At 38.6% G+C, this 14105-nt stretch overlaps 1 pseudogene; it reads right to left on the bottom strand.

The window, feature by feature from the left end:
• Nucleotides 1-847: 847 nt before the first annotated feature.
• On the bottom strand, nt 848-2326 carry LOC131899911 (ATP synthase subunit alpha, mitochondrial-like; annotated as a pseudogene).
• Between the last annotated feature and the right edge of the window lie 11779 nt (nt 2327-14105).

The raw sequence follows: 14105 nt of genomic DNA, 5'->3' as shown, positions 1-14105 counted from the left end.
AGAGTATTATCATTGTATAAGTCCTTGTTTAGATGATCACATTGTTTAGATTAGATGGTACACCTTTCATGTCATATATAGATGACTCTATCTCACCCTTTGGTCCTCTGTCTCACAGTTGTTCTACTGTTGTGATCGCCAGATTCATTCATGTTGTGTCAAATGACAGGCTTTAATTTATTTTATGTATAGTATTAGTCTATTGTGTACATGTAGTAGCACATTTTCATCATCCATTCATCCATCAAATTATGGTAATTTAGGCTGTTTCTAATTCTTTAGCTATTATTAATAGCGAGGCAGTAAACACAGACTGCACACATTTTTTCAACATTCTTATTTCAATTTCTTTGTAAACTCAGCAATGATATTGATTGACCAAATGGTACCCTTACTTTTACTTTATAATGGAAGCTCTATTATCTTTTTCATAGACACTGTATACTACTTTATCATTCCCACCAACATTTTGCAAAAATCTTCCTTTCTTCATACCTTTACCAGAACTTTTCATGTTTAGCCTTCAAAAATTTATCCAATGGAACTGCCATAAGGCAATATCTCACTATGGTTTTTATTTGAATTTCCATAATAATCGGTAATGTTCTATAATTTTTACAGAAATTTGGTGGCAATTTGCATGTTGTCTCTTGAGAAATGCCTATTTACATTTATTGTCCATTTTAATTGGTCTATTTGCTTTATGAAGTTTTTTTAAATCACATAATATGGAACTTTTATTTATGTGATTTCTGTACATCAGGAGGACGAGAGCAATCCTTTACAAATGAAGCTGATTTTGCCAGAATAAATGACAAAACCAAATCTGACATGGATTCACGGGGCTTTATGGTTCAAAACCAGCCAAGAAGTTTGTTACAATCTCTTCCAGCTTTGCATCTGATTGTTTTGAGATTTTCCTGTCAGTCCTGATATTGCCCAAGAGGGACTGATGCTGGCTGATAACATGAAACAAAACATTCTTAAACTTTGTGATCTTATTTGACTCCAGTTTATCAAGATAACCCCTCACACCTGCATAGAGTGGCAGCAACTTCCTGATACTGAGCCAACTTCAGCTTCATGGTACCAGCCACCTGTTTCATGGCCCTGGTCTGGGCAGCAGATCCGACATGGCTAGGACACAGACAAACCCACATTAACAGAAGGGTAAATGCCTTTATAGAACAATTCTGTTTCCAAGATCTGTCCATCAGTGATGAAAATAACATTCGTTGCAATGTAAGTGGACACATCACCAGCCTGGGTTTCTATGACTGGTAAGGCAGTTAAAGAGCCACCACAAAAAGAATCATTCATCTTGGCTGCTCTCTCCAGTGGCCGAGAGTGCAGGTAAAACACATCTCCATGATAGGCTTCACGACCAGGAGGTTGGCACAACAAGAGAGACATCTGGCGGTAAGCCACAGCCTATTTGGATAAATCATTATAGATGATCAAAGCACGCTTGCCATTATCTCTAAAATACTCTCCCAGAGTAAGGAGCCAAATACTGAGTGGGGCAGCATAAGAATCAGTAGCTGGCACCACAATGATGTTCTTCATGGCATCTGCATCTGTCAGTCTCTTCACCAACTGAATGACAGTGGGCCATTTCTGACCAATAGCAACGTAGATACAGTACAGCTTCTTCTTTCCATCAGTGAGACGTTTCTGGTTGATGATTATGTTGACAGCAATTTATGTTTTCCCGGTCTGTCTATCACCAATAATAAGCTCATGCCTCAGTGCCAGTCTGCATTGGTTACAGCACTGAGATTTGGAGAATGATTCCAGGGGCTTTCAGGTCCACTTGTCTACAGGTCTTGGAACAAACTGGACCTTTTCCATCAATGGCATTACCAAAGGCATCAACTAACTGGCCCAATAGTTCCTCACCAACTGGAATGCCTACAATGGCTCCCGTTCTCTTCACAATATCACCTTCTTTAATTAGCTTATCATTTCCAAACAGGATAACTCCAACACTGTCAGGTTCCAAGTTCAGGGACATACCCTTTATGCCTGAAGAAAATTCTACCATTTCCTCTGTTTGAATATTCCTCAGCCCATGTACTCGGGCAATACCATCACCAATACTTAAGACACGCCCAGTCTCTTTGAGGTCAACAGATGTGTCAGCTCCAAGAATCTACTCTTCAAGAATGGAGGACATCTCAGCAGTGACAGTCTTCTGAAGTTGAATATTAGAGGTATGGTGATTTCTTGAACCAACGAAGGATGTCCCCAGAGCATTTTTTGAGACCAGCCCCACCCTTCGAGGGAGGGCACCGACCACAGCTGCAGTGACGCACATGGACAACATCCTCACAGCTTCTTGGGGAGATCACTGCAGCCACAACCTCCAGACAACGGGCCTGTGAAGTTTTTTATAGCTTTGTTTTACTAGTGAATTTTTGGATCTGTATATATATGTTCTAGATATCAACTTCTTGTCAGCTGTATATTTTGCACATAATTTCTCTCTTTGTATAGGTTTTATCTTCACTCCATTAGTTGTGTGTCACCCTGTTGGACAGATCTTTTCCTCTTTAACTTGTTATAATCTCATTCTTTAATTTTTGCTTTTGATTCATATTCAGACAAATTTCTGTCCATTCTAATAGTATATCCCCTATTTTTTTCTTCCAGAAGTTTTATACTTATAGGCATTATTTTTTAATTTTTTAAATCTAACTTGAAGTGAAACTGGTGAATGATACAGGTCTTTCGCATATGGATGCCTGCCAATTATTTCAAAGATAGTGTTGAGTCAGAAAGACTGTTCAGTGGGTAAAGACACTTCATTCCAAGCTTGATCACCTGAGTTCAATCTTTACAACCCACGTGGTCAAACAACAAAACTGCCTCCCGCAAGTTGTCCTCTGACTCACAGTGTATTCTGTAGTGCACATGTGGAGGTCAAAAATATGCCACTGGCATGTGAATGCCATTTACTGCATTTTTAAATATCTTGCCATGCTAGTCAGTGTGTCTCATGGCTGTTGAAGCTAAGGAGTTTAACTGCTTTCTGGTCAGATCTAGCTTGAATCATCTGAGTATTCTGTCCTAAGTGTGTATTGTCTTCAACAATAAGGGTTCATCCTCAACCCATGAGAGGAAATCAAGGGCTACAGTGATAATCTATATTATTTGGGGAGTCACTTGAACTACCCAGACCAACCCTTTGAAAGGAGGGTTTCTTCTAATTTGTACTGGTATTTTTGTTAGTCTATTGTTCTTGTGAGGAACATTGTCAACCCAAGTGGCTTGACTTCCTTTAACACACACACACACACACACACACACACACACACACACACAGCTCCTGCATCTATGGCTCAGGGAACATCACAGAAGAGGGGGTCAAAAAATCATACTAGTCAGAATACCAAAAAGTCTTTCATAAAACAATCTCTCCTAGAAATCATTGCATGAATAAGAATTGAACAATAACAGTATCAATGGAAATTTGATGTGGAAGGGGAAATTTCCATGGGGCCCCATCCCTAGACAAAGAACTAGAGGTAACTAACAACTTCTGGGAGAAGCAGAGTTAACCTCTGCCAGGGATGAAGCTTCTTATTTATCCAATGCAGAGTATTCATCCCTGAAATGATTTACATAAAAACAACAAAAATGGGCCCAGAAAATTGGATATATATTTGTGCATATACATACCTACATATATATTCATGTAACAATAATAATCAGAGAAAAAGAAGGCATCAACTCAAGAGTGGGGGCATAGAAGGAGTCTGAGGGAAGTTAGCTGGGATGGGCTTGACAGGGGAAATGAGGAGGAAAAGTGATGTAATTATATTTCAGTTTAAATCATTGTTTTAAAGTGGTGAAGGTGGACATTCTATCTTGTTCTTGCTCTTCAAAAGATTTAACCTTTTCTCTATTCAGCTTAATGCAACTCTTTATTATAAATGGCCTTATTTATGTAAAGATATATTCTCTCTATAAATTTGTTCAGCATTTTCTCATGAAAGAATGCTCTACTTTACCAATTGCATTCTTTGCATCTATTGAGTCTTCACCACTGGGAAAAACCATTGATGGCTTTTCTCTCCAGCAGCCTAAAAATAGGCTGGAAAATAGCCCCTTCAAATATTATGAACACTGGCTAGCATGACAGAAGTTTTCAAGTCATTTCCAGCTTAATTTCTTTATGTCCAAAAAAGAAAGTGCATTATTTTGAACCTGTAGTGGTATTTGCTCCAACCATGACTTGGGCTATAGGGCCCAAAGGAAGTGATGCTTCCTGCTGTTGTACATGACCTTTTCTAAGGAGTTGGAGAAGGGTCACATGCCCCTTCTCCCTGCTCCTTCCTGTGAGGTAGATTTGCTCCCAGTCAGATCAGAGGACAACTTTTGCTGTTTACTCCATTCTGTATTCGTGAGTATATTTCCTCAATTTATATCTTAATAAATTGTTTCCCATTTAATAGACTCACTTGGATTGACCATAATTAGTGGCACCCAATGTGGGACACGAACTCATGACCCAGATTAAGAGTCTCATGCTCTACCAACTGAGTAGGCACACAAGAGGAATGACAATCACCTGTGTTATTGTGAGGGACTTTGAGATCTCCCTGTCCAATAACTCATTAAGATGTATTTAATAACACAGGACTTCTGGGAGAAAGCATTGTCAACACATATAGGGCACCTGAGTATAAGCTACTTTTTAAAAATCATATATTTTATTACCTTTAAATTTTAATTCAATGCATCTTGATCTTTTCCATTTGCCAAGTCATCCCAGATCCTTCCTAACTCTCTACCAAACAAACTCCATGTTATTTCTCTCTTTCAAACAACAACAAAACACACAACAACAAAAAAAAAAACAGCAAAACTTAACAAAAGAAAGCACGGAAAAACATGGAGTCCAATTTTTTATTGTTGCTGTTGTTTAACTTTTCCTGAATATGAGGCCTCTCCTGGAATGTGGTTGATGCATCCAGCGTCATTCCATTGGAAAAAAACTGATTTCTTTTATTCTCAGCAGATACCAACTGCAAATTACAAATAGCTTCTTGGATAGGGGTGGGTCTTTGTTTCTACTTCCTTTCTCTGTGCTAGGATTTCATCTGCCTTGAATTGTACATATCTTGTACATACTGTCATGGTATCTGTGGATTTGTGTGTACATCAATCCCATTGATGGTCTCTGTGGATTTGTTTTTGCATCAGCCCCATTGTGTCTAAAAGACACTGTTTTCCTTTTTTAATTAAGAAATTATTTACTCATTTTACATACCAATCACAGATCGCCCTCTTCCCTCCTCCTACCCCTCCAGTCTCCCCCTAATCCACGCCCCATTCCCTCCTACAAGAAGGTAAGCCCTCCCATGGGGAGTCAGCAGAGCCTGGTATAATTCAATAGAGGCAGGTCCAAGCCACTCCCCCTGCCTCAAGGCTGTGTGAAGTGTCCCACCATAGGTAGTGGGTTCCAAAAAGCCAGCTCATGTATCAGGGATGGATTGTGATCCCACTGCCAGGGTTCCTTTTAAGCAGATTGAGTTACACAACTGTCTCACTAATGCAGTACAGGCCTGTGGAGGTTCCACAGCTGTTGGTCTAAATTTCATGAGTTCCCACTAGTTTGGTTTGGTTGTCTCTGTAGGTTTCCCCATCATGATCTTGATGCCCCTTGCTCCTAGAATCCCTGTTCTCTCTCTTTGACTGGACTCCTGGAGCTCAGCCTGGTGTTTGGCTGTGGATCTCTACATCTGCTTTTATCAGTTACTGGAGATAGGCTCTATGATGACAGTTAGGGTAGTCACCACTCCAATTACTGGGGTAAGCCAGTTCAGGCACCTTCTCTACTATCAGGTGCTAGGGAAGTTCCCAGAAATCCACAAGGATGATCCCAGCTTAGACTGCTGACACTGTTTTCTTAGTCATTTACTACCCCTGGCTCTTCACATTCTTTCTGCCTCCTCTTTCATATAGGTCATTACATCATTTCCCCCCTTCCATCCAACAAATTCAATATTCCCCTCTATCCCATCCAAATTCACAGCCTTTTTTCTTTGACTATTATTGTTGCATATGCATACACACATAAATATAAATATGACCTGCTGAGTCTGTTTGGTGTTGCTTATGTATATGTGATTTTAGAGATGATCATTTCCAATTTGGAACTGGAAACCAATTAGGGAGCTTATCTGTGTGGAAGACTAATTTTCCCTCTCTCAGCACTTAGCAGTTGCCTGCAGTTATTTGTCTAGTGGTGGTGCCCCTTGAGATCTCCCCTTCTGTCTTTATCTTGTCTATTTGCACAAGTCTTCTTTTGATAGCCATATTGTTGAGGCATCGTGGGTGTAGCTTCCTTGTTATTTCTAGGAGACACAAACTCAGATCAGACTTCCCAGTCATCTGGCATTTACTCTTTTTGCCCTTCTTTTGTGATGTTCCATGAGTCTTTGGTTAATGAGTTGTATTACATATGGATCTGTTGGGGCTTGACACCTGTGGTGATTTGAACAGGAATGACCCCCATGGATACATGTGTTTGGATGCTTGAGCCATAGGGAGTGGCACAATTAGGAAGTGTGGCCTTGATGAAGTAGGTGTGGCCTTGTTGGAGGAAGTGTGTCAGTGGGTGCAGGCTTTGAGGACTCAGATGCTCAAGCTAGGTCCAGTGTAGCATTCTCTTCCTGCTGCCTGCCAATCAGGATATAGAACTTTCAGCTCCTTCTCCAGCACCATGTCTACCTGCATGCTGCCATGCTTCCAGCCATGATGATAATGGACTAAACCTCTGAAATGTGCCAGCCCCAATTAAACGTTTTCCTTTATAAGAGTTGTCATGGTCATGGTGTTTCTTCACAGTTTCTTCTTAATAGAGACCTTAAGACAACATCTCACAATTAGTTGATCTCTGTATTATGAGTATTTATGTTTCTCTGTAATAATCTCTGTACTGTCAGTTCAGTTTGCTATGGCATTATGGTTAAATTTGGTAGCTTATGTGTCATCAGAGATGTATGCATTTCTTTTAGAATTTCTAATTCAGTAACATACAGTCATGTATACTAGATGATAATTTTCCTTTGTATTTCTGTGGCATCAGATTTAATGTATCCCTTTTCATATCTTATTTGGTTTATTTAGGTCTTTTCTTCTTGGTTAATGTAGCCAAAAAGTTTTGAATTTTATCTATTAAAAATATCATAATTTGTTAATCTTTTGTACTTTCTGTTTCTGTGTCATTAATACATGTTCTGTTATGTGCTACTTCTTTTTTATCCTATTTCTATGTTCATTTTTTGTGCTTTTCTACTTATTTGAGGCATGTCATTGGGTTGTTGATTGGAGATCTTCCTCCTTTTTTATGCAGGCACTTATTGATATAAACTACTTTCTTAGTACTGTCACATGCTATATATCTGTTTACATTTGTTTCAAGAGCTTTTCTTCATTTCAATACTTTATTACTTATTGATGATTCATGAAAATCTTTAATTTCTACATATGGTTATAATTTATGAAGATCATATGTTTATTTCCAGTCTTACTCAAATGTAATCAAGTAACATTATATGATTTTTTTATTGTTTTCATTTTTGTTTAATTTATTGAGACTTGTTTTGTGGCCTAACATATAATCTATTCTAGAGAATATTCTACATGCTGCTGAAAAGAATATGTTTTGAAATTGTACTTTTAGATGAAATTTCTTGAAACTGTGTACTAGGCCCATTTATTTTATAGTGTAACTCTAACATTATCTGTTGCTTTGTATTGATAAGATGTCCACCAATGAACATGAGGGGCTTTTTTTGAGTGCCAGCTATTCTTGAATTGGTGACTAACTCTCCACTAAAATCTAATGAGATCTGCTTTATAAGATTGGTTGGTCTGGCATTAAGTACTTACATAGAATTTTTGCTTTTTTAATAATTGATTCCTTTCTCACAGTGTACTGACTTTATACATCTCATTCCATTGTTTGACTTCTGGTTTGAGTATAGTTATCCTGCTCATTTGTGGTTTCAGTTTGTGTGGATGTTTTTGATCATTTCACTTTTAATCTGTATATTATTTGCAGTGAATTGAGTTTCTTTTAAGCTGATTTTTTAAATTTAATTAATTTATTTATTTTACATCCTGACCAAAACCTCCCCTCCCTCCTATCCTTCCACTCCCTCCCCCACCTCCTTTCTGCCACCCTCAGTTTACCCCTCCTCTATACTTGCTCAGAAAGGGGCAAAGCCTCCCATGAGCATCAGCAAAGCATGGCATATCAAACTGCTTGGCATAAGACTAAGTACCTCTCCTTGTACTTGGGCTGGGGAAGGCAAGCCAGATGAGGAATATAATCCCAAGATCCAGCCAAATCACCAGGGACAGCACCTACTCCCATTGTCAGGAGTCCCACATATAGCCCAAGCTACACAACTGTCACATATATGCAGAGGGCCTAGGTCAGTCCCATGCAGGCTCCCTGGATGTTGGTTCAGACTCATAGTTCCCATGAGCCAGGCTAGCCATTTCTGTGGGTTTTCCTCAGATGTCCTTGACCCTTCTGGCACCTATAATCCCTCCTCCCTCTCCTTACTAGACTCATCGAGCTCAGGCCAGTGTTTGCCATGGGTCTCTGAATCTGCCTCTATCAGTAACTAGATGAAGACTCTGTGATGACAACCAGGGATGTCACCAATCTGATCACAAGAGATGGCCAGTTCAGGCTATGCATTCACTGATGCCAGCAGTCTTAGCTGGGCCCATCATTGTAGGCTCCTGGAAGTATCCCTTGCACCAGGCTTCTACCTGACTATGTAAAGACTCCCCTTTCCAGTCATCTTTCTCAGCACTCTCCCCCTCCACCCACTCTCAACCCAGTCCCTCAAGTTCCATTGTATATCAGCCACCAGTCCAACCAGGAGATCTCCTCTATTTCCCCTTCCCAGAGAGATCCATGCATCCCTCCTTGGACCCTCGTTGTTACCTAACCTCTTTGAGTCTGTTGATTGTAGCACGGTTATCCTTTACTTTACAGCTAATATCTACTTATGAGTGAGTACATACTGTTGGAGCCCATTTAGGTTTCTAGTGGCTTTACCCAGCAGGTCTGCATAAAGAGGATCACCTGGGCCTGAGTACCAGGTGTCTGAGATGGTCTGCACTTGGCTATGCTAGTGGGAGGTCTTTTGCTCCACCCCTTGGCATTCCTTTAAAAACCCTTTGGCAGAGACCCTTGAGGCTATCCTGTATTTTCTATCTTTTTCTCTCCCCTCTATCCTTCTGTCTAAGATTTCCTGCTGGCTCTACTCAAGAGTACTCTGGAGAAATGTGGGGGTGAGATGGCCCCCAACAACATACCATGGTTGTCTATCTGTGTCTGGGTTACCTCACTCAGGATGTTGTTTTCTAGTTCCATCCATTTGCCTTTAAATTTCCTGATGTCATTGTTTTTAACAGCTAAGTAATACTCCACTGTGTAACTCAAGAAACTAGACATCAAAAAAAACAAATAATCCAATTAAAACATGTGATACTGACCTAAACAGAGAATTTTGAACAGAAGAATCTCAAATGGCAGATAAACACTTAAGGAAATGTTCAATATCCTTAGCCATCATGGAAATGCAAACCAAAATGACTTTGAGATTCCAGCTTACACCTGTCGGAATGGCTAAAGTCAGAAACACAAATGACAGCTTATACTGAAGAGGATGTTAAGCAAAGGGAACAACCCTCAATTCCTAGTGGGAGTGCAAACTTGTACAGCCACTTGGGAGTCAATATGGTGGTCTCTCAGAACATTGGAAATAAATTTACTTCAAGATCCATCGATACCACTCTTGGACATATACTCAAAGGATGCTCAATCATACCATAAGGACATTTGCTCAGATATGTTCACAGCAGCTTTATTTGTAATAGCCAGAACCTGGAAACACAAACCTAGACACCCCTTAACCAAAGAATGGATAAGCTGAAATTTTTTCAAATTTTTCAAAAAATTTTAAATTTTTTTAAAATTAAATTTTAATTATTGCATCTCATCCAATAATTCATTCTGCCCTTTGAGAAAGAAATTGTTATGTATGTGTTGCCTAAGGAAACTTGATAAGTTTTAATTCATTGTCTTTATTGATATTTGTATTTACTATTAAGAATTTCATGTATGTGCAATGAAATATGATCATACTCAACCCTCATTTTTCCTTCCAACTACCCTAGGTGGATATTTTCCCCAACTTCATGTCTGTCTTTTTGTTGTTGCATTTTGAGAACCCATTAAGTCCAACTAGTACTAGGGTGTGGGACCATCTACTAGAGCATGGGAAACATTCTTACCTATCAGGCAAACTCAATAAGTTTGCACTCTGTTCTTCTTTTGTGTATTGGTTAAATTAGCAGATTTTGTACTTTCACATGCTTACATGGTGGCAGATTTAATCCTGTTAGTTCAAGATGTGACATACTTTTGTGAGGCTCATCTAGTGGTATTAGAATCCTGATGATACTGCTTCTCTAATAAAATCTTTATCTGTTTTTTGTTTGTTTCTGAAGCGAGCTCTTTGTCGCAATTAGTAGACAGTTGCTTCCCTTTCGTATCATTTTTTGCCCTGGCTTATAATATTTATGCTAGAAATTTCTGTCCTAATAAGGTTTTGTTCTATGTGCCTTAATTGTTTTCTCTTGCTGTCTTTACCATTGTCTGTTTTCCTTGAACTTTTGGCAATTTAATTATGTATGTTGAGGGAAAATATTTTGATAGAATAAAATTGGAACCCTTTGGGCATCCTAGATCTAGATGCCTGAATATCTTCAAAGATATGGGGAATCTGCTGTTTTCTGTTACTGTTGTTGTTAAATTGATTGTGTCCTTTTCCCCTACTCATCTACTTTCAGAACATCTATAATGTAAATATTTGTTTCCTTAATGAGTTTTCATATGTTCCCTAGTTTTTTTCACCTGTCTCAGCTATTTTTTAAAGCTCTGCATTCAAATTCAGAAATTCATTCTCCTTGAAGTAATATATTACTGAAGATTAATTCTATGTATTTTTTTAGTTTACTGAACCCTTCAGCCCCACAATTTGTTTTTTTAATAATTTCTAACCCCTTGCATTTTTATTCTGATCACAGATTATTTTTCCAGTTTTTGATCTATACTATGTTCCATCTCACTGAACCCTCTTCAAATTATTATTTTACATTTTTATGGGAAATTTATTTCTCTCAGGGGGGAGTATGTCAATAGAGAATGATGGTGTTCCTTTGTAGAAATCTTACATTTAACATGTGTTTTGCATCTCTACATTGTGCATCTTGTAACTTGGCTCTTCCAATTTTCTATAGTGGCATTCACAGTGAAATATTTTCTTCTCAAGATTTGTCCTAGTGTCTTTTTTGAGTAAACTACACTGACTTTGGCTCTATGCTGCCTCAGTAGTGCAGTCTCTATATAATTGCTTGTGCTGTAGTAAATGTTTTTGTTGCTAACATGCATTTTTGTGGTCATGGCTACAGAGATCTTTTGGAATTGTTTCAGTCACTATACTACATACATCCTATGTTGAACAAATTTAATAGTGGATCTGGGTATGTCCAGTGTGGACAGGGGTGCAGGGTACCTATCAGTGCCTGAAGGACATGTTGGGGCAAGACTTCACTAGTAAACATTGGCTAAAGGAAAGTGTTGTAATAAGGCTCACAGCAGCATGTCTGGATAGCCATGATATGCTGTTCCTGTCAATAAAGCCTGATCACATATCATTGCCTGATGGCTACCTTGGGTTGGAACCTACCAAAATATATTATCATAGCAAACATTTGAGTCTGAAGGTTGACAGATACCAGGACTGCTTTTGCAGGCCTATGAAGATATACTATAGCATACCTGGCTGCTATAACAAAACAACATTCAATGTCTAATATCCTCATATGGCTGGATATCTCAGGGAAGTCAGATTTGGTGCATGTTGTACACATCAATGAAGATAGAGTACATGTCTGTTTCCATGGAGTCACAAACATTCCGATTGACCAGTGGGGAAATGGTGCAGCATGTATGGCAACAAGAACAGGGACATTCTGATGATTGTCGATGGGATTGACACAACAAGCATCGGAATCCAGTACCTATCAGCTTCTACAGCAGCAGTTCTCAACTTGTAGGTCACTATGTCTTTGGGGGGTCAAGTGACCCTTTCACAGGGGTCACCTAAGGCCATAGGAAAACACAGATATTTACATTATGATTAAAAACATAAAAAATAAAGTTATGAAGTAGCAATAAAAATAATTTTATGGTTGGTGGTAACCACAACATGAGGAACTGTGTTAAAGGATCACAGCATTAGGAAGGTTGAAAACCACTGTTCTATGGGCTCTGAATAGGAGGTTTCCTTAAAATTGCATTCTATGTACTAGAATGGGTAGAAAATGGCACAAGGTGAATTCTCCCCCCTGGAGTAAATCAATGATCTTCACTACCTTTCAACTTCCATATCTGGGTCCCGAGTCCGCTGGAATCTTTAGAAGGAAAAAAGAAACCTTGTGGAATATGAGATATTAATGATAGTTGCCAGAAACATATTATTTATTGTTTCTGTCCCACAGATAGTCAATGCAATGTGCATTGTTCCGTTCTTAATAGTGTGATTTGTGTCTTAGTATTTTACAGGTATATTTTATTCACATTACACTCAAGCACTCTCTCTCTCAAATATTCTAGGCTAAAAGTTGCTGCTAAATACTTTTTTTGGATTATTTTTTATAGGGGGAAGTAAATAGAGGTTCCTTCATCAACTACACTCCTGCTCACACTTCATGGCTGTGTTGCAAGCCCACCTGTTTGCATAATACCCTGTTATTGTTTTAAATATAGTTTTGTTGTTTGTTTGGGGCAGTGTCTTTCTATGTAGAAAAGCTGCCTATAACTCACTATGAAGCCCATGCTGACATCAAACTGATGTCAAACTGATATTCAAGCCATGCTGCATGTTCTGCCCTTTCCCAGCTAAATGATGAGGTTAGAGACATATGCCACCATACTATTTTTCTTAATCCCTTTAGACATCTGAAACACAGTTTACAAATGTTCTTTTATAATACTTTTGGATCCTTAATTTTCAACATGTGAATGCATCTATATAAGCTCTCCAGTTTTCATATCAGTCCTTTCCATCTTGAAACTCTCTACTGTGAGCTGTTTTGAAGTGGTGATTGCTTTCGGTGGGAGTTCACAACCCTAGATTAAAAGAAAAACATGCTGAAACAGTTTGAGATTGCCTCTGTCAAAGTCCAGCCAGTTTTACTGGTTTAGGAAAGTGTTTCGTTGATAATTTCCTAGCTTGAAACTCTCCCACCATGTAAGTAGTGTGAAATTGGTCCCCAGGCTTCTTTTGCATCACATAGACCCTGTGGTTCAAATGTACTATACTTGAAAGTTTTCAATTTGCGGTTGTTAGTCAGGGCTTGGAATTCTTCTAGTTTACCTCTTTGCTCTTTGCTTGATGTGAAAAACATGACGCCAAACTCCCAGTGTTCTTAATGTTATTTCTTCTCTCATACATAGCTATAGCAATGATAAGGCGAATCTGTGTGGAGTTTCAGCAACATTTGGTGTTCAGGCACATGAAGGAAAATATCTTAGAAATTTTTATGTTTATCATGATTACCTGACCGCTCCAATAAAAGACATGAATCCTATTTTACTCAACTGGACTTCACAGTAATGGTAGTAGACATTAAAATTGTCATTAAAAACCTTTTAATTCAATTTTCTGAACAACTTATATTCCATTGGACAGTCTTTGCAAAGAAAGGGAATTTTGTCTTACTGGATTCTTCTATATATCAAGTTAGGTTTATTTTGCTCTCTGACTTTTAGTTCTCTAAAAGTTTCAGGTAGAGTCATCAAGGCAGAATTTATTCATATATACTTCTTCTTGGGAATGAGCCTTTTTCTAGGTCTTCATCTTTGATCTGGAGTGAGAATAACCAGCTGGATTTGGGCATCAGCCACGAAGGGAAGCTCTGGGAGAACATATGAATGAAGATACAAAGGAGGCCATGGAACCATGAATGATGATAAAAGATGTTGGTCTTTACAGGCAAATACA

This window comes from Peromyscus eremicus, chromosome X (genome assembly GCF_949786415.1).
Source record: "Peromyscus eremicus chromosome X, PerEre_H2_v1, whole genome shotgun sequence".
NCBI classification, from domain to species: Eukaryota; Metazoa; Chordata; class Mammalia; order Rodentia; family Cricetidae; genus Peromyscus; species Peromyscus eremicus.
This window is presented reverse-complemented; position numbering and strand designations above follow the sequence as displayed.